At 42.0% G+C, this 27,537-nt stretch overlaps 1 long non-coding RNA gene across 6 annotated transcripts; it reads right to left on the minus strand.

The window, feature by feature from the left end:
- LOC118355558 (uncharacterized) lies at window positions 1–27,152 on the minus strand. 6 transcript variants are annotated; one of them, XR_007412351.1, is made up of 6 exons: window positions 24,369–27,152; window positions 19,229–19,390; window positions 7,097–7,167; window positions 6,905–6,952; window positions 5,195–5,345; window positions 1–2,540 (listed from the first exon to the last, which is right to left on the minus strand). It is a non-coding gene; the product is annotated as an uncharacterized LOC118355558 (long non-coding RNA). The 6 variants fall into 6 exon arrangements; XR_007412349.1 differs by lacking the exons at window positions 19,229–19,390; window positions 24,369–27,152 and adding exons at window positions 7,328–7,489; window positions 12,468–15,253; XR_007412348.1 differs by lacking the exons at window positions 6,905–6,952; window positions 19,229–19,390 and adding an exon at window positions 7,328–7,489.
- Between the last annotated feature and the right edge of the window lie 385 nt (window positions 27,153–27,537).

A 27,537-nucleotide genomic window follows, 5' to 3' on the forward strand; every position in this document is an offset into this window, starting at 1 on the left:
TCGGAGCCAGCTCAATCTTTATTAAAATCTTTTTTGTGCACAATGTTCCCAATTTGTTTCTTTGTTGCCCGCATCTGGAGTCCCACAGCTTCTGATATTCGTACTGCAGATGGAGTACGATTGGCTGACACGCTGTGCTGGTGGAAAAGTAGCCTTCAGAGCCTGCAAACCATTTCCATCCAGCAAGAAGCACCAGCCCTGGAGCGAGGCTGCGGGTCCGGTAGGCCTGTGAGCGGCTCACCGTCTGCCATGGGCTGGGAGGACCTCACGGAAGGTTCCCAGCACGGCTGGCACAGATGGGGGCAGCCCAAGCCCAGACCACATCAGGCTTTTCTGGCAGGCCCAGCATTCAATGGGAAGCTAAATCCAACTGAACCTCACTCGTGCTTGCAACCTAGAAGGAAGGTGCCCTCTGTGTTGCCCTTGGCCCATGGTGGGCATTTGTGCCTCAGAGCTTGAGCTCCACGCACCTCCCCAACCCTTAACCCAAGCATCTATGTCCCTGTTTCTTACTGGGGGTCTAGGTGTGGCCTTTTTTATTTTCAAGGTTCTACTTCTTTAAAAAAATTTTTTAGACATATATATTATAGTTGGAAATGCACCGACTTTGCTGTAAGGGGAAACATGGACAATGTGTGACTGGGGAGATTATACAATCAGAGCTGTAAAAAGGTACAACCACGTTGGAAAACAGTCAGCAATTTCTTAAAACGTTCAACATACACTTACCATATAATCCTGCCATTTTACTCGTAGGAATTTGCCCAACGAAAGAGCCAGTGGTGAGGAGGGTCTGAGTCTAGAAACCTCAGAAAGCCTCAAAAGTCCTGATCATCCAATAGGATGATCCTGAGCCATTCCCTGGGGCTGTAGACACATGCAGAGGCTGAGGTGTATGGGTCCAAGAATGCTTGGATCTAGCCCTTGTGCAACCAGGACACCTTCACATGGAAATCTTTCCATGGACAACCCTCATCTTCACATAGACAACCAGTGAGCTCCGAGGGTCAGGCTCAGCCAAAGTGAGGGAATTCCTATGAATGTTAACATCTCTTAAGGAGAGGAAGAAGATCATCACAGGACAAGCTCTGCTTCGAAAGTAACCTGTTCCCTGCATTATAGTAAGTTGTAAACTATAAAGGTAGCTTATAATTATAAGCATTTATAATAAACATAATAATAGGCATGATAATAGGCTTTTATTGAGTCCTCATCAGGTTCTAAGAACTTAATTTGCTATCAATTCTACAGATAACCTCTGAATCAGTAATTCCAACGATGCTATATTCTTCCCATTTTACAAATGAGGACACCACAATTCAGAGAGGTTAAGCAACTAGCCCAAGATTACACAGCTGATTAGAGGCAAGGCCAAGAGTTAGAAGACAGCATTCACTCTTTCAAATCTTGGGGACCCATGTGAGAAGTCACTTCCCTGCTTTCTCCAATGTAGTTGAAGAGATTAATGAAATTCTCAAGGTCAACTTTTCCATTTTGGCCTATTATTGTATAAACACACAGGCCTGGTTATTTTTCCAGCAGCAGAAGATGTAGATAGAACAATAGCCCTCATAGTCTTTCCAGAAGTAGATAGAACAATAGCCCTCATAGTCTTTACCATGCTCTCAGCAAAGCCAAAAAGGTGTAAAGTGGGAATTCATTGGAACTTTGCCGGAAGATAGGGATATTATGTAACCATCTGAGGCTGCCTCTATCTGGGACATCCAATATTCATGGTCATTACTGCTACTGTCATCCTCAAACTTAACATGTATGGAGTGCTCACTCTGTGCTCTAAGTGCTCTTTTTTTTTAAGGTATTAACTCAGTTAATCACACAATTCCTAGAGATGGATACTATTATTATTATCTTATTTTACAAGTAAGAACTAAGGTCAGGGGAGTTTAAATCATGCAGCAAAGGTAAAAGGTTCTCCCATTCCAGTTACACACAGATCCTGGGACAGAAAACAAGGCTGTGATGCCTCCAGGTGAAGTAGAAGGTTAAGTTCCAATGGCATCTATAGTGGCCTCCCCCACCCTTATCTTCAGGGGACATGTTCCAAGACCTCCAGGGAATGACTGGAAGCACAGATAGTACCAAACTCTGTATATGCTATGATTTTTCTACATACACACCTACGATAAAGTTTAATTTATAAATTAGGCACAGTAAGAGATTCACAACTAACAATAAAATAGAATTATAACAATATACTGCAATAAAAGATTATATGCATGTGATCTCTCTCTCTCCCTTAACATATCTTGTCATTTTCGTCTTCCAAATCCATTCCTGGACCTTCTAACTGGAATGAATTACACAAAAATCCATTTTTGTATCACGAAAAGGAGCACCATACTACTCACCCTTCTTTTCCCTCTTGTGATGATATAAGATGATAAAATATCTATGTGATGAGATGAACTGAGATGAATGACATAGGCATTGTGACATAGGCATTGTTAGGCTACGAGTGACCTGACGATATTTTAGAAGGAGGATCATCCACTTTCAGACCACAGTTGACCCGTGGGTACCTGAAATCACAGAAAGTGGAACCACAGATAAGGGGGTTTCTATCTTGTGGTCTAAGTCTGTGATCTTCACTCTGTCCATCATTGTTCCACAGCACCCCCATTGGGCCTGAGGGTCCATGCCCGACTTCTTATACATGTGCTACCATGGCTTATAAAACACATCCCTTCTTCCCTGTTATAAAACTGCCTCCCATGAGCCTCAGCAGTTGTTCAAATCCTGACTGAAAAACTGAAATTCAATAAACCTGTGGAAAATATTTTATATTATAAAGATCAAGTCAGATTTACACAAAAACACAAGAAAGAAAAAAGCAGTTTCACTGTGATTATTAATAAATACTGGCACACCACTAGATTCAACTAAATGCCTCCAGATTCTTCCAAGAGGTGGTTCTCTTCTTCAGGACAACAAAATGCATGTGCCACCAGCCTCTCCCAAATCCTCTCCTGTGTGCACTCAACACCAAAAGATCCCAAGTTCCCTCCCAGCAGGGAGAACTAATATAAATCCTTGTCATGATGTTCTAATAGTCAGGCTTAGCCTCTAACTCTCAAGGATCTGTGGAGGGTCCAGGGTTATGACTTCCACAGAGTGTAGAGCTCCCTTATGCCAAACCTGTTTTTTTCCATTGCGAAAATCCTCATCTCTGTGGCATTATGTCACCTTGCAGAGCCCTTTTCATAAACAGACTACAGTTTGCTTTGGTCAAGTTACTTTAGAGTCAAAAACCCACAGTGGAAGATGCTATTTGAATTCCTCTCAGCTTCCGGCTCCTCGGAAATGATAGGCATTCGTGTTTAATTCTCCTGCCTATTGCGTCTTTGGACTTATTTATGACTATTTTGGATTCTGAGGAAAGGAAATTATACATAAAACCTCCACTCTCTTTCCCACATTCCAGGTAACAAGGCAGTTTCTCTCACACCTCAGCGGCTCTTCTGGGAGCACCTGCCAGTTTGAGATGATGGAGGGGCCATTGCAGCCCAGCCTTCAGAAGAGCTACTTACACCACCTGCCTCGGCTGGAGGGAAGCCAGCATCCCCTCAGACTTCACTGCCTCTCAGGCCTTCCCCATAGCCACTGCTTCTCTCCTCATTAACTTGGTTATCAAAACTGGCAAAATACCTCATGATTTTGCCTTCTCGATCCACCCCTGGACCTTCTAACTAGAATGAATTACATTAAAGTCATTTTTGTAACATGAAAGTAGCACGGCACATCAATATGTCCTCCACCCCACCCCAGGACTGCTGGCCCACCCAGCACATTGCATATTACCAATTACAGATTACAGATCTGATCCAGAGTGTACCCCATGCCTATAATGCACCTCCCAAATCCGGCTGCCCTGCTGTGACCTCTCTCCTCACCTAGTCCTACGAGTTTGCATATCTAGAAACAATAGAAGCCTGGCATTCACACACAGCTGGTCCTAAATCGCCTCTTGGGCAGATTATCCACCCAAATCAGACACAAAATATCAACAATGGCACCAAATACTCCATCACTTAAGGGAACAGACACACACAAAACAAAATGAAAGACATTCAATATGTGATTATCTGCATGAATGCAGGGAAGAAAGGGGAGGATGACTGGAGGTATAGAATATCAACCCATTAGTGAGCCAGGCACCCTGTCTGCATCCTGAAGGCACCCCAAGCCTTTTGTGTCCCACATCATGCTCCATCCAGTTCTGCCCTACAGGAGGCCTAGAGGAGAAGATTCTCTCAAAGTAGAAGGCCCATTGAGGGATGATTGAAAACAGACACTTAGGAAGATTGGTATTAGACTCTGAATTCTAATAATGACTACTTTAACTGCCCTCAGCTCCCTGGCAACATGCCCCAATTTCATCTTCCTAAGTGATAACTAACAACACTTAAACTCTATCTCTGGAAGCAGGGGAACGCAAAATATCCCGGCCAGCTAATTAGCTGCAAGGAGAATGTTTAACCTCGAATAATCCAAGATATTAACATTAATAAGGAGATGCTCATTTTTCACCTGCAAAATTGGCAAATATGTTTTAAATTGCATTAAGAGGCATCCACACACAGCTGGTCAGAAGTATGTCTGTCTACATGAGTAGAAAAAATCTGAACTAGATGTTTCAAAAGGTTCGTAGTGGTATGCTGTGGGTTAATGATGGGTTATGTTGGTTTTTATCTTCTTTATGGTGCTTTTCTGTATTTTCAGCATTTTACACCATTACTCTGCAATAGTTGATCATCAGAATTTTGTAAAAGGCTATTACTGTAAAAAGTGCATCATGACATCTCTGAAGTTCTGTTGCTTTGAAGGAAAAAAAGAAAGAGTGGGGACCCTAGAGTTGGCCAGGGCATCTCAACGGAGGTAGGCAGAGAAACAATTCTGAATGAGGCGAGACTGTCCCCAAAACACACAGCCTCTCCACTGATGGGCCATTATCTTAGGTGGGAATGGTAACTTCTGAGGTCCTTGGAGAATCAGGATGTCCTGCAGCTGTTCTTATCCTGCCCTGGGAACATGCCAGTGAGGGCAGTGGTCTCCCTTCTTCTTAGAAGAGCCTAACCCAGGGTGTTTCTACATTAGCTCAGAGAATTCAGATAAAGTTGATGGTCTCAAAAATGGGCACATGCATAGACATGCAGACATGTGCTTAGTAACTCACCAGTCATCTAGAAGAAGGTAAGTAGAGCTAGAGAGGCACTCAGCTATGGGCCAATCACCCTCTGGAAGTCTTTCTGGCAGCAGAACCACCAATACGAATCATAGAAGAACCATCCAAAGAAACACATATAATCAACCAAGTGGTGGTCCTCCTGAGAAATGAAAGGGACACTGTTTAAATATGGCCTTCAAGTGGAAGGGATACAAATCATGCAGCTCTTGATTTAACTTACTAAACAACTGATTGGTAGTGAAAACATTTGGCAAAAACAGTTATATAAAAACTAACCAGTAAGATCGAAGCACTATGGCACATTCATGTGAAACAAGTCACAGCTCACAGCCACACAAGGTTTGCAAAGTACTAAAAAATGGGATGTGTTGGTGGTTTAATGATTGAAGAGCAAAATCTACACTCGACTATTTGTTAAAACAAAAGACTGGACTGAAATTTGACCCTTGCTGGGTCACGTGTTTTCTGTGTGATATGTGAAGGTGGTGTACAGGAATATCCCAATGGCCAGCCGGTAGAGTCCCACAAGTTGGTCTATTTCTATCAGAGTACAGCTCTTCCCCAGAAAGACAGGCCCATGCCTGCCAACAAAATGGAAAGAATGGAATATGGAAAGTTTGATTTGGAGATATCCCTCATCTGAAAGTCCTTGTTTTATCTAGGCACAACCATGTCTCATACCATCCAACAAATGTCAGAAGAAATTCTCCACATTCCTTTGCTTAGAGAAGATCAAGACTGGCTAGGTCAGATTATCAAGAGCTACCAGAGGGTGGAGCTGAGGTCTTCCCTCAACATGGCCAGGTCAAACACACCCACTGCGCTGAAGGCATCTCCCTCCAGTGGCTTATAAGCTCTTCTCACCAACCAGAAATATGTGAGGCCCGACCTATCTGAATGAGTCTTGAAAAATAATCCACAGCATTGTGAAGAAGATGGGATTGAAGATACTAATTAAAGAGGAATTCACTTCCTCACCTCTTCCCAGGAGCCCACATGAGAGAAGATGGAGGGAGTCCTTTCAGAGAGAAGGAGCTGTGGAGGGCCCGTGGGCTGGCTCCAGATGCCTCAACCCCTTGACCATACTTCCCCACTCAACACAGCTACCGCGTTACAGAAGAGCCACACTGGGGTGATGATACACATGCGACATCCCCACCCACATGAACTAAGGGGGCCATGGAGCTTCTGCCCCACTCCCTGGATCTGTGCCCTCAAGCTCTACACTTCGTGGGTCCATGGGGAGACAAGCCCTGAAATGGACATAGATGGCCCAGGATAAAGGCATCCAGGATGTCGAGATGGCTATCTCTGATCTACCCCTGCCCTCACATTTATAGCCATGAGACTATAGATTTTGAACATAGACCCATATACAAACACATACACACTCATACACACATTCATGTGCACACACATGCACACACCTAGCATCTAGAAGGGAAACTCTCTTGCATATAACCAGGTCACCCTGTTTCCTAACCTTAAAAAGAACAGGGTTTTTTTTAAGGTCTCAAGCCTTAATAGCCACAGAGGGAAATGATGCTTGAACGGGGCTGTGATGGTCTCGGCCTCGGGTGTCTGTGTACACAGCCATATTACGTAGCAACACCATAGCCGTTTAGGTTTAATTTCCTAGCTTGCCTGATAAGGAGGCTGCAAATGTAATTTGTGATGCTGTGAGCTGGGCAAACTCACCAGGCTATTAGATGAGTCACTGGGTGATCCAGGCCACTATGCTGAGCTCTGCGGAAGAAGAGAAATGAACCCTGATCTGTGGGGCTGATAGCACTCAGGCGGACACAATTTTCTAAGTGTCTCGGAGCTGTGCTTCCTTCCCTCCTACTCTCTGGTTTGGTGCCGTTATTTATTAAGGGAAGCTTCACTCACCTCTCAACCTTTGTTAGAATCATCTTCCAACTTTCTAAAATCCTCATGGCAAGTGTTGCAAACTCACGGTCCTGCAAGGCCAGACAGATAATAATACCAACAATAATAATACCAACAATAATAATACCAACAATAATAACAAACATTTTTGAACACTTAATAGACACCGTGTATTCTAGTTGCTATACATGAGGTATCTCTGCTAATTTTCTTAACAACATCATTACTTACAGGTAAGTAACACTGTTATTCCTCTTTTCAAATGAGGATATGGGGGTTGAGAGAGGGTAGCAGCAGCTATAAGACAATAGAGTAGGGGTGCCCCTGCCAAAGGGACAAATTGTCATTCAGGGCCAACCAGTCCTCATCCGGGTTGCCAGATCTTCCACGTTCCTAAAAGAAGCAGGATTTTCAGATTTTCATATAAAATCCCATTGGTTTTAAATATCAACTAATTCAGTTCCTTAATAAATACTGCGAGAACCAAACACGTCTGCTGGCCAGATTCAGCCTGGGGGCCACCAATTTTCAACCTCTTCCTCATTACAACAAGTAGACATATTCATCAATAATTACACTCCATTTTTTAATCTTTGATTCCATGAGCTATTAGTGTCCCAGCTCTTTGGTCACCCTTTCTTTGGCTGTATCCCTTCTAGAGCCTCAGTGGGAGCTCCATTCTTCCAGTTGCTCATGCTCCGTTGTAGAGTCATCCTTGCCTGCTTCCCTTCTCCCGCACCTCCCATGCAATCTGTCAACAGGTCCCACCAACTCTACTTTAAAATGCATCCATAATCCCTCCACCTCTCAACCCTACCACGACTGCCCTGGTACAAGCCACTATCAGCTCTTCCCTGGATTTCATGAGCCACTGGTTACATCCAGCTTTTCCCGCCTACTCCATGCTTACTAGAATAGCCCTGTAAAACCTAAGTCAGATCCTGCCATTTCTCAACACCCCCAACAGTTCAGTGAAAGTTGTTCAGTGGTAGTGAATGTCCTAAATAGCCCACAAGGTCCTTCTGACCCAAACCCACTTAGCCCCACTGTCCTGCACTCCCTTCCCTGTAGGCACACTGCTTCTTCCTTAATGCACTCCCTTCTGGGCCCTGGGTGATCACTGCTTCCTCAGAGTCTCTCCACACAGGTATCCTCTAGGCTCTCACCCCCTCTCCACTCTATTCAATTGCCAGCTAATTAGAAAGATCTTCCTGGACCATTTATTCTAAAGAGCAGTGTCTCCATTCCTTTCCCTCATCATTTATTATTACTATATGCCATGTTATTTTTCTGTTCATGCTCTCTCTTTCCCCCTAGGATGCACCCTCCATAAAAGTAGGGGATTTGCTTTCTTCTCAACTCTATCCCTGGTGTCCACAACTGTGCATAGCACATACCCAAAATTCATTAAATATTTATTAAATGAATGAAGACATGAACGGTCCATATAACAGGCCCTAGGGATAGACTGCTCCATTATCTGATGGTTGCACATGACTTAGCCTTGTTTTCTCTTTACTCTGTATGCACCTGGGGGACAGGAAGTCTCCACATTAGCTAAGTCTCCCCACCTCTCCCATGGCCACTTCTTGACAATATGAGCTCAGTAAGATGTCGGATTGATTATTAGCTGAAAATACACAGAGACAGTCATTGCTGTCACCTACCTGCCATGTGGAATAGAAACTTGTGATTTGTGAGCATCTTGCCCTGGATGGAAGGAACAAATCAGCCATGGCAGTGATGAATTCTATAATTAATTTTGATGAAACATGGCATGTTTTGTGTGAGGGTGGAGCATTTTAATCCTTAATTATAAGACAGGATAAAAGTGTTTTGCCCATTTATCTACAGAACTTGTTTTCCTTATTTATTTCTGTATTTATTTGAAAGCTCATATATCTTGGAAGGTAAATATGGTTCAGTCCTTAATATTTCCTTCACATAAATAGAAAGAGAGAAATATAGGCTGAGTGGTTCCCACTCCACCTAGATCCTCTGGAAAATCTGGACAGAGCTGCAATGATTGGCACAAATTCCCCCCATAGACCTCTGTGGCTTTCCTGCACCCAACATAGCATGGTCAGCCCTCAATAAGATCTAGATGCACCTCCCTCTAGGGCAGGGCCCACCATGATTAGTCACAGGTGATGTGGCTCAACAAACAGCCCAACTCAACAAAGAGAGTAAGCCAGGATGCCAGGATGACCCTCCCTGAACCTGAAGCTTACCTGGGAAGGAAGCACAGCCAAGAAGATAAGACATACGCATGCATGGGAGAGAAAAGCTTCACCTAGTAGTTCTGACACTAAAGTTGATGGGAGAGGATCTAGGAGGGTGTACAGAGGCATCACCTAGTTCTATGCTGTCGGTAGAGGATGCAACTCCTCCTCATTTGCTGAGACATGGCATGTGGAAAGGCATCCCCACTTGACTACTTTCTCTGTATCTCCTAGTCTTGCTCTCTCCACATCTTTTTATTATGTCTCAGAACTCTCAATTCAATGTATGTTTTTTTAAAAAAATGTTTATTTAAATTCAATTAATTAACATATAATACTGGTTTCAGAGGTAGAAGTCAGTGATTCATCAGCCTTATATAATACTCAGTGCTCATTACATCTCGTGCCCACCTTAATGTCCATCACCCAGCTACCCCATCCCCCCACTCCCCTCCCCTCCAGCAACCCTCCGTTTGTTTCTTATGATTAAGAATCTCTTATGGTTTGTCTCCCCTCTGATTTCGTCTTGTTTTATTTTTTCCTCTCTTCTCCTACAATCCTCTGTTTTGTTCATTAAATTCCACATATAAGTAAGATCATATGATAATTATCTTTCTCTGACTGACTTATTTCACTTAGCAAAATATCCTCTAGTTCCATCCACGTTGTTGCAAATGGCAAGATTTCTTTTCTTTTCTTTTTCTGATGGTTGAGTCGTATTCTATTGTATATATATATACCACATCTTCTTTATCCATTCATCTGTCAATGGACATCTGGGCTCTTTGCACAGTTTGGCTATTGTGGACATTGCTGCTATAAACATTGGGATGCACGTGCTCCTTCGGATCATTACATTTGTATGTTTGGGGTAAATACCCAGTAGTGCAATTGCTGGGTTGTAGTGTAGCTCTATTTTCAACTTTTGGAGGTGTTCTTGAATGTGTATTAAAAAGGTCCCATTTTTGGCATATATGCCCTGCCTGTCATCACTGCCTTCTCACACCCAGCTACCCGTGTGAGAATATTATCATGGGAGTTGTCTGTAGCCTTGTCTGTCATCCTGTCAAAATCAAGCCTGCACTAGTCAGTGACTTCCCCTCTGCTTCCTCCTCCCAAAGAGGGAGGATCCTTTCTTCTGGAGCAATAGGTGAGGGGAGGGAGAGAGGCAGTGCTGGGAAAGACCTTGAATTATGGAGGATGGTGTTCTGGGTCTGCTGGAGGTATGATGGATGTGGTAGATGAAGGCAAGAGGTTTTATCATTTTTTACTGTGGTTTATGGAATGGGATCCTCTTGACAGTTTTAAAGAAGGCTAAGGAATGGGCTTCAGCTGCTTTGGAGTTTCCTTTGGCTCCTGGACATATTTCTTTTACATCTCCCTCCACTTGGGCCCAGGCTTTGAAAGGGTTGCAAATAGATTTAGATCGTCACTCTGGGATGTTCAAGGAGAAAGGTTTATCATTTACCCCACCACTAACAGCTGTGTGACCTGGGACAAATCACTTGAGCTCCCCCAGTTTCTTGTCTATAAAATGAGAGACTTAAAAAGGAATGAACTCTGAGATCTTATTAGCCTAAAAACATTACGATGTTTGAAAGTTCTACTCTAAACATGATGATGATGATAATGATGACCTGGCATTTGCTAAACATTCATTATGTGTCAAAATCTTTAAAAGCACCATCTCAAGAATAAAGTCCTGTAGTTTTTATTCTGGGTACCATAATTCATCAGAAGATGAAAGCCTCTCAGTGATGCCCCAGCTCCTAGGGTTGGAAATGGGACACCTGAGCAAAGCACAAAGTGATCATTCTTTCCCTATTATTGTTCCAGAGTAAGTTCAGACCTAGAGACACTGCAGCCCACAGAACCTCTCGACAACGCAATACCTCTGGGGGGCTGGGGAACACACAGGCCCATTGACTTTTTATTGCATGTTTTGAAATCAAGAGTCCAGTGCCTAACCAACTGAGCCACCCAGGCACCCCTGGTGTTGATATATATATATATATATACATTTTTCATATTTTAACAGCTGCATGGAATTCTATCATATGGTCGTGCCATGATTTAATCTCTGTTGCTGGATATTTAAGCTATTCCAACTTTTAAATATGAACACAAGGGATAAACACCCTCATAGATACATTCACCTGTACACACATCTACCTTGATTTCCTCATATTCTCTCTTTCTGGAAACCCCATCTGGACACTGAACACACCCATCTCTCTGAATCCTAACTGTGGACAGTCTCTGGGGCATTCTCATTTCTCCAGTCTCCTCACTCTGTGCCCTCTTCTGGCTGACCTTGGCTCCAGGCACAACTCCAGCAGCAGCTGGTCTGCAGCTGACTTTCCCTTCTCTGCCTCCAGTCAAGACCTCACTTGTAAACTTTCATTTCTAGACATCTGCCATTGGGTTTCCCACAAGGACCTCAATGATCATATCTAACTCTTCTCCCACCCCGAGTACCCTGAAACGTCCATTTCTCTTATCACCATTACCTCAGTGATCAATGCTGCTGTGATTCCCAGACACCCAAGACCCCAAACTGGGGGTTGTCTGGTATTAATTGTCTTCAGCCATTTGCAGACAAGCTCTTGAGGTTCTACCTCCTAAACCCCTCTGTTGTCTCTTCTTCTCAGCTTTCATTGTCACTTATCTAGTTTGGGCTTTATTATCCTCCCTGAGTTAATGCAATAGCCCCCTAAACTGTCCATACTCCAACTCTGATTACAACCCATACTTCTCCGCTTGAAATCCTTCTCCAGCTTTCCAGAGCTTTGGGATCAGGTCCTGGGCAAAGCATAGGCAGGGACTTCTGTAGCCTAGCCCTTGTCAACCTCTTTGACCTCCTTTCTCCATTATCCCCCTCTCCATTGTGGGCTCTACCTATATTAGCACTCTTTATCCAAGTGTTTTGTATATTTCTCTGCATGTTATCTCTCACTAGACTTAAGGACAGGGCAGTGTTACTCATCTTCATATTGCAACACACAATTAAATTGAAGGGAACAAAGTCATGTATGAGAAGATCTGTGTCCTCTCCATCAACAGCAACTATTGGTAACAAGGAAGGGGGCTGTGGTGCTACCTCCAGGACTGCTTCTCAGGGCAGGGAGGACCTCACTCCCAGGACTCACCTGGTCTGGTCACCTGTGAATGAAGCCTCCTTTATACCCATGAAGCCTCCTTTATACCCAACTCTTCCAAAGCTGCTGGAGCCAGGGTGCCTCATTCCAGCTCTCCTGGAACAAAGAGAATCCGTGTCTCTACATCATGACCTCCTGTATTATTTCTACCTCTGGTAATGAAATTCCCAACAGTGAAGTATTCTCGGAAATATAGTTTCATTCACAGGGATGTTTCTATAATCTAAACAGTGAAAATAAATGAGAATAGGGAAGGGGGAGAGGAAAAAAGAAGGCCAAGAGGACTTTAAAGCCTTCCACGAGATCATTTCCCTAGTTGTTAAATGCTGGGAAACTGATGCTCATCTACTTCAGGTTAAATTTCTCTTTGCAGCACACAGGGCTTGCAGCTCTTTGTTATGCACAGGAGAGAGTCACACAAATGTGTTAGATCTAGAGCCAAGCTCTGCAAATTACGGCCAGCTAGCCAAATCCTGCCCACACCTGCTTTTGTAAGGTCCACGGGGTACAAATGGTTTTTATATTTTTTTAATGATTGAAAAAAAATCAAAATACTATTTTGTGACACATAAAAATTATATGAGATTCAAATTTCAGTGTCCATAAATACAGTTAAATTGGAACATAGCCATACTTATTCATTTACATATTGCCTATGGCAGCTTTCACACTACAATGGCAAAGTTGAGCAGTTGCAACAGAAACCACGTGATCTGCCAAGTCTTAAATATTTACTATCAGCCACTTCGCAGAAAAAATTTGCCAACTAGCTTGATCTAGTGTACCAAAAGGACTATGAATCACAGAGAAATAAAGATGCATAAATTCAAGCCTGATAAGTTTAGATAAAAGCAATGCTTTCTTTATTTTACCCAAGAATTCACATATTTTACTTCTATCCTTTTCCCCCCAAATATTGCTTTAGCTGTAACATTCAAGGATATTTCAAATAGTCATTATAAATACTATACTTCTGTTACAGTAAATAAATAGATGAGAATTGTATATACTCCACTTACACACTACACTTCATTCTCTTAGCTCCAAATATGTAGATAAAGATATATATTTTTAGCTTTTAACGATATAAGTACAGGCACATGATTTTTTAAAAAGTTAAACTGTGGCAGACGGTTTATAATTTAAGCAAGAGTCTTCCCCACCTCCCCACTTAGAGACAACTTCTTAAAAGTGGTTTAGCTGTATCTCCTTGTAGTTAATGAACTAAAAATTGTACTTAATTGCTCTTTCTTGATTGTTCAAGTTAGATGTTATCTAAACTGCATTATCACAGATGAAGATAGAGGTTATCTCACAACTTTTAGGTAACTCAGTAATCAGTGTTTACATTATGATTATGTAACTAGATCTTCTTTTAAAAAGATTTTATTTATTTATTTATTTATTTGAGAGAGAGTGCCCACGCACACACACAAGCAGAGGTGTAGACCAGAGTGAGAGGGAGAAGCAAACTCAAAGAGGGGCTCTATCCCTGGACTCCGAGATCATGGCCTAAGCCAAAGGCAGATGCTTAACCAATTGAACCATGCAGGCACTCCAATGACTATGTAACTATTTCTCACCACAGAGACAAATAGCATTCCATGGTTTTATTTCTCATATTCTTCTTTTTATTTTGTTCCATGTCTTTAAAAGCTAAGAGGGGGAACTCTGTCCCAATACTGTCAGAAATTCTAAGTCTCCAATAATGATCTTTCCCTCAGTACACTGCAAATTATCAGAGCAATTACATATCTATAAAACAGATTATGAAACACAGATGTTGCTTGAAAAGTAAACAATCTGTTCAGAATCACAGGCACTCAGATCTGACTTCCCTTCCATGTTACAGTACCTCATATGGCTTTTACATAAGAAAGAGTTTGGGCCTTTTGCTTTCAATCCTAAAGGAAAAGAGTAAGAAGAGTGAAGAGGACAGGTCTGCATTGCTCACTTCATCCACTTATAGAACATGTTGTCATAGAACCAATGCCCCCCGACCTTCCTGTTCCAGCCTCTAAAACTGAAAGCAAATCAAGAAGGCCACAACTCCTGGTCCTTGCTATTCTTAGAATGAGATGCTAACACCTTTAAAGATTCTCCACAAGAACCACCCTAGTTGCAAAAGATATGAACAGAAATTTCACCGAAGAAGACATAGACATGGCCAACAAGCACATGAGAAAATGTTCCGCAGCACTTGCCATCAGGGAAATACAATTCAAAACCACAATGAGATACCACCTCACACCAGTGAGAATGGTGAAAATTAACAAGGCAGGAAACAACAAATGTTGGAGAGGATGTGGAGAAAGGGGAACCCTCTTGCACTGTTGGTGGGAATGTGAACTGGTGCAGCCACTCTGGAAAACTGTGTGGAGGTTCCTCAAAGAGTTAAAAATAGATCTGCCCTACGACCCAGCAATTGCCCTGCTGGGGATTTACCCCAAAGATACAGATGCAGTGAAACATCAGGACACCTGCACCCCAATGTTTATAGCAGCAATGTCCACAGTAGCCAAATTGTGGAAGGAGCCTCAGCGTCCATCGAAAGATGAATGGATAAAGATGTGATCTATATATACAACGGAATATTACTCGGCCATTAGAAATGATCCACCATTTGCTTCAACGTGGATGGAATTGGAGGGTATTATGCTGAGTGAAGTAAGTCAATTGGAGAAGGACAAACATTATATGGTTTCATTCATTTGGGGAATATAAAAAATAGTGAAAGGGATTAAAGGGGAAAGGAGAGAAAATGAGTGGCAAATATCAGAGAGGGCAATAGAACATGAAAGACCCCTAACTCTGGGAAACAAAGAAGGGGTAGTGGAAGGGGAGGTGGGCAGGGGGGTGGGGTGACTGGGTGACAGGCACTGAGAGGGGGCACTTGACGGGAAGAGCACTGGGTGTTATACTATATGTTGGCAAATCAAACTCCAGTAAAAAAATATACAAAAAAAGAAAAAAGAAAAGAAAAGAACCACCCTAGTTACCTGCCTAATCTCAGAAGTTTATTCCATGTGAGACCAAGAGATAAAAGTGGACCGGGATCAGAATCTGATCTACCTCCAGGTGAAAGGGCTCTAAAAATCATAACCCAAACCTCAAATGATAATTCCACATACTTTGGATTTAGAGCTGACTTATAAACAAGAGCTTTATTCTTACAAAAAATGCTGCAATGAATAACCTTGTACACAAATGTCACTTTCACACATATACAAATACATGTAAAGGATAAATTCTCAGAAGTAGAATTGTTGGGGTAAATGATAAATGCATTTATTACTATTTTTACTGACAAATATATACAGGGTCTTTCAGAATTTGATCTTTTTTGCTTATACTTCATACATGATTTCTAGACCTAAATTGTGCATGACGACATGGTTAAAGTTAAATTGCATTTTTCTATACACCATATATATTCATTTTCCCAGGCTAATCAGGGAATGATTTATCATAAATTGCATTTCTAACTCCAGCACTTCCCCATGCTTTATTTGCCTGAGGACAGTCCCTTCTAATGCCACTTGTTTATTACCTACCCTCTACTACTGTTCTTTATTATCCTCTTATTTCCAAGTTCACCCATATAGTGTTGTTTATAATCTCCTCAATTCCAGGTTCAGCAATGCTCTGACTTTAGCAGAAACAATGGCGGTATAGTAAAGGTAGATCTACACTAATTCACTGTAGACTAGTAATTCTGACTCCACATAAGGAGACATCATGCCATGATGACTTGGAGTACCCTGACCAGTAACATGGAGAAAGAATATGATCATTTTTCACAGAGAGACTAGGATAGCCCTCCTCTCTGAGATTACCAACTGTTGAGGAAAATAAAATTATTTTTCATTAAACAGTACTTAGGAAAGGTAAGTATCATTTGATCTAGATTAAATCCCTTTTAGAAATAATTTTAGCAAAAGTCTTCCAGTCTGCCTTTAGGTAGAAAACTCCATTAGGCAAAATATGATTGCCCAAACCACACGAGCAGAGTAGTTAGTAACAGCTTTGTTAAAGATAGAAGTCTGAATGCTTATTACGTTTGGCAGCTTAGTGATTTGATTTTTGCTGAAAATAACATTTTGAAGTATTGGACAACCAGAGAAATGAAAGAAATGTCTGCCCCATATCCTCGAGGAGAATATTAGCAATATTCTTTGAGACTAAATTTGATAATAAATGTATTAAAAGACATAAAGGTAGAACAATGAAAATATTGTCCATTTAGTAATATATTACATTTTTAAAATTATATTCAATGTTGGTAATACCTTGTCTGGAAGCAATTTGGAATATTTATCAAGAGTTTTTGTGTGTCTGGGTCCCCTGCGTGGCTGAGTGGTTGAGCATCTGCCTTCCTGCATGCATCGGGCTCCCCACAGGGAGCCTGCTTCTCCCTCTGTCTATGTCTCTGCCTCTCTCTCTGTGTCTCTCATGAATAAATAAATAAAATCTTTAAAAAAAAAGTCTTTGTGTGTGCGTGTGTGTGTGTTCATGTGCACTTAAAGTTTCTCTTGAGAACAGTTTTCAAATAACCTGAAAACACACCCTTTCATTTACAAACAATTGATATACTAATCACAAATCATTCTCATCTATTTGTCAGCTAGTGTAAAGCCACACATAATTCAAGGTCTTCCTTACATGCCCAGTGGCTTTTTATCATTATTTTATTGGATGACTTGTGATTTTTTTAAAAAAGATTTATTTATTTATTCATGAGAGACACAGAAAGAGAGAGAAGCAGAGGCATAGGCACAGGGAGAAGCAAGCTAACCACGGGGAGCCCGATGCAGGACTCTGATCCCAGATCCCAGGATCACACCCTGAGCCAAAGGCAGAGGCTCAACTGCTGAGCCACCCAGGCGTCCCAACCTGTGATTTCTTATAGTGTCATTAAAAAGGACTTAAATACCCCAGTAATATCAAAATGCAGAACTCAGATCTCAAGAGGTTTTTTTTTTTTTAATGTGAAGAGGGATGTGAGATTATAATAAAGCAATACAATGAATCCTTGTGATGTTAGAACTGCTGAGTTATCTTGACTGTGGTGGTTTATACACCAAACCACATGTTTATTATTAAAACTTAATACACACATACAAGTAAAACTAGGAAAATCTGAATAAGCTCAGGAAATTATAGCAATGTCAATATCCTAGTTGTGATATTATATGATGGTTTTGTTAAATTTAGCACTGGGAACCATTGCAGAGTATAAAGGGATCTCTGGGTGATGTTTCTTACAACAGCCTGTAAACCTACAATTGTCTCAAGAAAATATTCTTTTTTTTTTTTGTTTGTTTTTTTTTGTTTTGTTTTTTGTTTTTCAAGAAAATATTCTGTTTAAAAATGTGAATCTGCTCCCTGCAGAGCTACCAGAGGGTGGAGCTGAGGTCTTCCCTCAACATGGCCAGGTCAAACACACCCACTGCGCTGAAGGCATCTCCCTCCAGTGGCTTATAAGCTCTTCTCACCAACCAGAAATATGTGAGGCCCGACCTATCTGAATGAGTCTTGAAAAATAATCCACAGCATTGTGAAGAAGATGGGATTGAAGATACTAATTAAAGAGGAATTCACTTCCTCACCTCTTCCCAGGAGCCCACATGAGAGAAGATGGAGGGAGTCCTTTCAGAGAGAAGGAGCTGTGGAGGGCCCGTGGGCTGGCTCCAGATGCCTCAACCCCTTGACCATACTTCCCCACTCAACACAGCTACCGCGTTACAGAAGAGCCACACTGGGGTGATGATACACATGCGACATCCCCACCCACATGAACTAAGGGGGCCATGGAGCTTCTGCCCCACTCCCTGGATCTGTGCCCTCAAGCTCTACACTTCGTGGGTCCATGGGGAGACAAGCCCTGAAATGGACATAGATGGCCCAGGATAAAGGCATCCAGGATGTCGAGATGGCTATCTCTGATCTACCCCTGCCCTCACATTTATAGCCATGAGACTATAGATTTTGAACATAGACCCATATACAAACACATACACACTCATACACACATTCATGTGCACACACATGCACACACCTAGCATCTAGAAGGGAAACTCTCTTGCATATAACCAGGTCACCCTGTTTCCTAACCTTAAAAAGAACAGGGTTTTTTTTAAGGTCTCAAGCCTTAATAGCCACAGAGGGAAATGATGCTTGAACGGGGCTGTGATGGTCTCGGCCTCGGGTGTCTGTGTACACAGCCATATTACGTAGCAACACCATAGCCGTTTAGGTTTAATTTCCTAGCTTGCCTGATAAGGAGGCTGCAAATGTAATTTGTGATGCTGTGAGCTGGGCAAACTCACCAGGCTATTAGATGAGTCACTGGGTGATCCAGGCCACTATGCTGAGCTCTGCGGAAGAAGAGAAATGAACCCTGATCTGTGGGGCTGATAGCACTCAGGCGGACACAATTTTCTAAGTGTCTCGGAGCTGTGCTTCCTTCCCTCCTACTCTCTGGTTTGGTGCCGTTATTTATTAAGGGAAGCTTCACTCACCTCTCAACCTTTGTTAGAATCATCTTCCAACTTTCTAAAATCCTCATGGCAAGTGTTGCAAACTCACGGTCCTGCAAGGCCAGACAGATAATAATACCAACAATAATAATACCAACAATAATAATACCAACAATAATAACAAACATTTTTGAACACTTAATAGACACCGTGTATTCTAGTTGCTATACATGAGGTATCTCTGCTAATTTTCTTAACAACATCATTACTTACAGGTAAGTAACACTGTTATTCCTCTTTTCAAATGAGGATATGGGGGTTGAGAGAGGGTAGCAGCAGCTATAAGACAATAGAGTAGGGGTGCCCCTGCCAAAGGGACAAATTGTCATTCAGGGCCAACCAGTCCTCATCCGGGTTGCCAGATCTTCCACGTTCCTAAAAGAAGCAGGATTTTCAGATTTTCATATAAAATCCCATTGGTTTTAAATATCAACTAATTCAGTTCCTTAATAAATACTGCGAGAACCAAACACGTCTGCTGGCCAGATTCAGCCTGGGGGCCACCAATTTTCAACCTCTTCCTCATTACAACAAGTAGACATATTCATCAATAATTACACTCCATTTTTTAATCTTTGATTCCATGAGCTATTAGTGTCCCAGCTCTTTGGTCACCCTTTCTTTGGCTGTATCCCTTCTAGAGCCTCAGTGGGAGCTCCATTCTTCCAGTTGCTCATGCTCCGTTGTAGAGTCATCCTTGCCTGCTTCCCTTCTCCCGCACCTCCCATGCAATCTGTCAACAGGTCCCACCAACTCTACTTTAAAATGCATCCATAATCCCTCCACCTCTCAACCCTACCACGACTGCCCTGGTACAAGCCACTATCAGCTCTTCCCTGGATTTCATGAGCCACTGGTTACATCCAGCTTTTCCCGCCTACTCCATGCTTACTAGAATAGCCCTGTAAAACCTAAGTCAGATCCTGCCATTTCTCAACACCCCCAACAGTTCAGTGAAAGTTGTTCAGTGGTAGTGAATGTCCTAAATAGCCCACAAGGTCCTTCTGACCCAAACCCACTTAGCCCCACTGTCCTGCACTCCCTTCCCTGTAGGCACACTGCTTCTTCCTTAATGCACTCCCTTCTGGGCCCTGGGTGATCACTGCTTCCTCAGAGTCTCTCCACACAGGTATCCTCTAGGCTCTCACCCCCTCTCCACTCTATTCAATTGCCAGCTAATTAGAAAGATCTTCCTGGACCATTTATTCTAAAGAGCAGTGTCTCCATTCCTTTCCCTCATCATTTATTATTACTATATGCCATGTTATTTTTCTGTTCATGCTCTCTCTTTCCCCCTAGGATGCACCCTCCATAAAAGTAGGGGATTTGCTTTCTTCTCAACTCTATCCCTGGTGTCCACAACTGTGCATAGCACATACCCAAAATTCATTAAATATTTATTAAATGAATGAAGACATGAACGGTCCATATAACAGGCCCTAGGGATAGACTGCTCCATTATCTGATGGTTGCACATGACTTAGCCTTGTTTTCTCTTTACTCTGTATGCACCTGGGGGACAGGAAGTCTCCACATTAGCTAAGTCTCCCCACCTCTCCCATGGCCACTTCTTGACAATATGAGCTCAGTAAGATGTCGGATTGATTATTAGCTGAAAATACACAGAGACAGTCATTGCTGTCACCTACCTGCCATGTGGAATAGAAACTTGTGATTTGTGAGCATCTTGCCCTGGATGGAAGGAACAAATCAGCCATGGCAGTGATGAATTCTATAATTAATTTTGATGAAACATGGCATGTTTTGTGTGAGGGTGGAGCATTTTAATCCTTAATTATAAGACAGGATAAAAGTGTTTTGCCCATTTATCTACAGAACTTGTTTTCCTTATTTATTTCTGTATTTATTTGAAAGCTCATATATCTTGGAAGGTAAATATGGTTCAGTCCTTAATATTTCCTTCACATAAATAGAAAGAGAGAAATATAGGCTGAGTGGTTCCCACTCCACCTAGATCCTCTGGAAAATCTGGACAGAGCTGCAATGATTGGCACAAATTCCCCCCATAGACCTCTGTGGCTTTCCTGCACCCAACATAGCATGGTCAGCCCTCAATAAGATCTAGATGCACCTCCCTCTAGGGCAGGGCCCACCATGATTAGTCACAGGTGATGTGGCTCAACAAACAGCCCAACTCAACAAAGAGAGTAAGCCAGGATGCCAGGATGACCCTCCCTGAACCTGAAGCTTACCTGGGAAGGAAGCACAGCCAAGAAGATAAGACATACGCATGCATGGGAGAGAAAAGCTTCACCTAGTAGTTCTGACACTAAAGTTGATGGGAGAGGATCTAGGAGGGTGTACAGAGGCATCACCTAGTTCTATGCTGTCGGTAGAGGATGCAACTCCTCCTCATTTGCTGAGACATGGCATGTGGAAAGGCATCCCCACTTGACTACTTTCTCTGTATCTCCTAGTCTTGCTCTCTCCACATCTTTTTATTATGTCTCAGAACTCTCAATTCAATGTATGTTTTTTTAAAAAAATGTTTATTTAAATTCAATTAATTAACATATAATACTGGTTTCAGAGGTAGAAGTCAGTGATTCATCAGCCTTATATAATACTCAGTGCTCATTACATCTCGTGCCCACCTTAATGTCCATCACCCAGCTACCCCATCCCCCCACTCCCCTCCCCTCCAGCAACCCTCCGTTTGTTTCTTATGATTAAGAATCTCTTATGGTTTGTCTCCCCTCTGATTTCGTCTTGTTTTATTTTTTCCTCTCTTCTCCTACAATCCTCTGTTTTGTTCATTAAATTCCACATATAAGTAAGATCATATGATAATTATCTTTCTCTGACTGACTTATTTCACTTAGCAAAATATCCTCTAGTTCCATCCACGTTGTTGCAAATGGCAAGATTTCTTTTCTTTTCTTTTTCTGATGGTTGAGTCGTATTCTATTGTATATATATATACCACATCTTCTTTATCCATTCATCTGTCAATGGACATCTGGGCTCTTTGCACAGTTTGGCTATTGTGGACATTGCTGCTATAAACATTGGGATGCACGTGCTCCTTCGGATCATTACATTTGTATGTTTGGGGTAAATACCCAGTAGTGCAATTGCTGGGTTGTAGTGTAGCTCTATTTTCAACTTTTGGAGGTGTTCTTGAATGTGTATTAAAAAGGTCCCATTTTTGGCATATATGCCCTGCCTGTCATCACTGCCTTCTCACACCCAGCTACCCGTGTGAGAATATTATCATGGGAGTTGTCTGTAGCCTTGTCTGTCATCCTGTCAAAATCAAGCCTGCACTAGTCAGTGACTTCCCCTCTGCTTCCTCCTCCCAAAGAGGGAGGATCCTTTCTTCTGGAGCAATAGGTGAGGGGAGGGAGAGAGGCAGTGCTGGGAAAGACCTTGAATTATGGAGGATGGTGTTCTGGGTCTGCTGGAGGTATGATGGATGTGGTAGATGAAGGCAAGAGGTTTTATCATTTTTTACTGTGGTTTATGGAATGGGATCCTCTTGACAGTTTTAAAGAAGGCTAAGGAATGGGCTTCAGCTGCTTTGGAGTTTCCTTTGGCTCCTGGACATATTTCTTTTACATCTCCCTCCACTTGGGCCCAGGCTTTGAAAGGGTTGCAAATAGATTTAGATCGTCACTCTGGGATGTTCAAGGAGAAAGGTTTATCATTTACCCCACCACTAACAGCTGTGTGACCTGGGACAAATCACTTGAGCTCCCCCAGTTTCTTGTCTATAAAATGAGAGACTTAAAAAGGAATGAACTCTGAGATCTTATTAGCCTAAAAACATTACGATGTTTGAAAGTTCTACTCTAAACATGATGATGATGATAATGATGACCTGGCATTTGCTAAACATTCATTATGTGTCAAAATCTTTAAAAGCACCATCTCAAGAATAAAGTCCTGTAGTTTTTATTCTGGGTACCATAATTCATCAGAAGATGAAAGCCTCTCAGTGATGCCCCAGCTCCTAGGGTTGGAAATGGGACACCTGAGCAAAGCACAAAGTGATCATTCTTTCCCTATTATTGTTCCAGAGTAAGTTCAGACCTAGAGACACTGCAGCCCACAGAACCTCTCGACAACGCAATACCTCTGGGGGGCTGGGGAACACACAGGCCCATTGACTTTTTATTGCATGTTTTGAAATCAAGAGTCCAGTGCCTAACCAACTGAGCCACCCAGGCACCCCTGGTGTTGATATATATATATATATATACATTTTTCATATTTTAACAGCTGCATGGAATTCTATCATATGGTCGTGCCATGATTTAATCTCTGTTGCTGGATATTTAAGCTATTCCAACTTTTAAATATGAACACAAGGGATAAACACCCTCATAGATACATTCACCTGTACACACATCTACCTTGATTTCCTCATATTCTCTCTTTCTGGAAACCCCATCTGGACACTGAACACACCCATCTCTCTGAATCCTAACTGTGGACAGTCTCTGGGGCATTCTCATTTCTCCAGTCTCCTCACTCTGTGCCCTCTTCTGGCTGACCTTGGCTCCAGGCACAACTCCAGCAGCAGCTGGTCTGCAGCTGACTTTCCCTTCTCTGCCTCCAGTCAAGACCTCACTTGTAAACTTTCATTTCTAGACATCTGCCATTGGGTTTCCCACAAGGACCTCAATGATCATATCTAACTCTTCTCCCACCCCGAGTACCCTGAAACGTCCATTTCTCTTATCACCATTACCTCAGTGATCAATGCTGCTGTGATTCCCAGACACCCAAGACCCCAAACTGGGGGTTGTCTGGTATTAATTGTCTTCAGCCATTTGCAGACAAGCTCTTGAGGTTCTACCTCCTAAACCCCTCTGTTGTCTCTTCTTCTCAGCTTTCATTGTCACTTATCTAGTTTGGGCTTTATTATCCTCCCTGAGTTAATGCAATAGCCCCCTAAACTGTCCATACTCCAACTCTGATTACAACCCATACTTCTCCGCTTGAAATCCTTCTCCAGCTTTCCAGAGCTTTGGGATCAGGTCCTGGGCAAAGCATAGGCAGGGACTTCTGTAGCCTAGCCCTTGTCAACCTCTTTGACCTCCTTTCTCCATTATCCCCCTCTCCATTGTGGGCTCTACCTATATTAGCACTCTTTATCCAAGTGTTTTGTATATTTCTCTGCATGTTATCTCTCACTAGACTTAAGGACAGGGCAGTGTTACTCATCTTCATATTGCAACACACAATTAAATTGAAGGGAACAAAGTCATGTATGAGAAGATCTGTGTCCTCTCCATCAACAGCAACTATTGGTAACAAGGAAGGGGGCTGTGGTGCTACCTCCAGGACTGCTTCTCAGGGCAGGGAGGACCTCACTCCCAGGACTCACCTGGTCTGGTCACCTGTGAATGAAGCCTCCTTTATACCCATGAAGCCTCCTTTATACCCAACTCTTCCAAAGCTGCTGGAGCCAGGGTGCCTCATTCCAGCTCTCCTGGAACAAAGAGAATCCGTGTCTCTACATCATGACCTCCTGTATTATTTCTACCTCTGGTAATGAAATTCCCAACAGTGAAGTATTCTCGGAAATATAGTTTCATTCACAGGGATGTTTCTATAATCTAAACAGTGAAAATAAATGAGAATAGGGAAGGGGGAGAGGAAAAAAGAAGGCCAAGAGGACTTTAAAGCCTTCCACGAGATCATTTCCCTAGTTGTTAAATGCTGGGAAACTGATGCTCATCTACTTCAGGTTAAATTTCTCTTTGCAGCACACAGGGCTTGCAGCTCTTTGTTATGCACAGGAGAGAGTCACACAAATGTGTTAGATCTAGAGCCAAGCTCTGCAAATTACGGCCAGCTAGCCAAATCCTGCCCACACCTGCTTTTGTAAGGTCCACGGGGTACAAATGGTTTTTATATTTTTTTAATGATTGAAAAAAAATCAAAATACTATTTTGTGACACATAAAAATTATATGAGATTCAAATTTCAGTGTCCATAAATACAGTTAAATTGGAACATAGCCATACTTATTCATTTACATATTGCCTATGGCAGCTTTCACACTACAATGGCAAAGTTGAGCAGTTGCAACAGAAACCACGTGATCTGCCAAGTCTTAAATATTTACTATCAGCCACTTCGCAGAAAAAATTTGCCAACTAGCTTGATCTAGTGTACCAAAAGGACTATGAATCACAGAGAAATAAAGATGCATAAATTCAAGCCTGATAAGTTTAGATAAAAGCAATGCTTTCTTTATTTTACCCAAGAATTCACATATTTTACTTCTATCCTTTTCCCCCCAAATATTGCTTTAGCTGTAACATTCAAGGATATTTCAAATAGTCATTATAAATACTATACTTCTGTTACAGTAAATAAATAGATGAGAATTGTATATACTCCACTTACACACTACACTTCATTCTCTTAGCTCCAAATATGTAGATAAAGATATATATTTTTAGCTTTTAACGATATAAGTACAGGCACATGATTTTTTAAAAAGTTAAACTGTGGCAGACGGTTTATAATTTAAGCAAGAGTCTTCCCCACCTCCCCACTTAGAGACAACTTCTTAAAAGTGGTTTAGCTGTATCTCCTTGTAGTTAATGAACTAAAAATTGTACTTAATTGCTCTTTCTTGATTGTTCAAGTTAGATGTTATCTAAACTGCATTATCACAGATGAAGATAGAGGTTATCTCACAACTTTTAGGTAACTCAGTAATCAGTGTTTACATTATGATTATGTAACTAGATCTTCTTTTAAAAAGATTTTATTTATTTATTTATTTATTTGAGAGAGAGTGCCCACGCACACACACAAGCAGAGGTGTAGACCAGAGTGAGAGGGAGAAGCAAACTCAAAGAGGGGCTCTATCCCTGGACTCCGAGATCATGGCCTAAGCCAAAGGCAGATGCTTAACCAATTGAACCATGCAGGCACTCCAATGACTATGTAACTATTTCTCACCACAGAGACAAATAGCATTCCATGGTTTTATTTCTCATATTCTTCTTTTTATTTTGTTCCATGTCTTTAAAAGCTAAGAGGGGGAACTCTGTCCCAATACTGTCAGAAATTCTAAGTCTCCAATAATGATCTTTCCCTCAGTACACTGCAAATTATCAGAGCAATTACATATCTATAAAACAGATTATGAAACACAGATGTTGCTTGAAAAGTAAACAATCTGTTCAGAATCACAGGCACTCAGATCTGACTTCCCTTCCATGTTACAGTACCTCATATGGCTTTTACATAAGAAAGAGTTTGGGCCTTTTGCTTTCAATCCTAAAGGAAAAGAGTAAGAAGAGTGAAGAGGACAGGTCTGCATTGCTCACTTCATCCACTTATAGAACATGTTGTCATAGAACCAATGCCCCCCGACCTTCCTGTTCCAGCCTCTAAAACTGAAAGCAAATCAAGAAGGCCACAACTCCTGGTCCTTGCTATTCTTAGAATGAGATGCTAACACCTTTAAAGATTCTCCACAAGAACCACCCTAGTTGCAAAAGATATGAACAGAAATTTCACCGAAGAAGACATAGACATGGCCAACAAGCACATGAGAAAATGTTCCGCAGCACTTGCCATCAGGGAAATACAATTCAAAACCACAATGAGATACCACCTCACACCAGTGAGAATGGTGAAAATTAACAAGGCAGGAAACAACAAATGTTGGAGAGGATGTGGAGAAAGGGGAACCCTCTTGCACTGTTGGTGGGAATGTGAACTGGTGCAGCCACTCTGGAAAACTGTGTGGAGGTTCCTCAAAGAGTTAAAAATAGATCTGCCCTACGACCCAGCAATTGCCCTGCTGGGGATTTACCCCAAAGATACAGATGCAGTGAAACATCAGGACACCTGCACCCCAATGTTTATAGCAGCAATGTCCACAGTAGCCAAATTGTGGAAGGAGCCTCAGCGTCCATCGAAAGATGAATGGATAAAGATGTGATCTATATATACAACGGAATATTACTCGGCCATTAGAAATGATCCACCATTTGCTTCAACGTGGATGGAATTGGAGGGTATTATGCTGAGTGAAGTAAGTCAATTGGAGAAGGACAAACATTATATGGTTTCATTCATTTGGGGAATATAAAAAATAGTGAAAGGGATTAAAGGGGAAAGGAGAGAAAATGAGTGGCAAATATCAGAGAGGGCAATAGAACATGAAAGACCCCTAACTCTGGGAAACAAAGAAGGGGTAGTGGAAGGGGAGGTGGGCAGGGGGGTGGGGTGACTGGGTGACAGGCACTGAGAGGGGGCACTTGACGGGAAGAGCACTGGGTGTTATACTATATGTTGGCAAATCAAACTCCAGTAAAAAAATATACAAAAAAAGAAAAAAGAAAAGAAAAGAACCACCCTAGTTACCTGCCTAATCTCAGAAGTTTATTCCATGTGAGACCAAGAGATAAAAGTGGACCGGGATCAGAATCTGATCTACCTCCAGGTGAAAGGGCTCTAAAAATCATAACCCAAACCTCAAATGATAATTCCACATACTTTGGATTTAGAGCTGACTTATAAACAAG

Source organism: Canis lupus, chromosome 8, assembly GCF_003254725.2.
Source record: "Canis lupus dingo isolate Sandy chromosome 8, ASM325472v2, whole genome shotgun sequence".
In the NCBI taxonomy this organism is placed as follows: domain Eukaryota; kingdom Metazoa; phylum Chordata; class Mammalia; order Carnivora; family Canidae; genus Canis; species Canis lupus.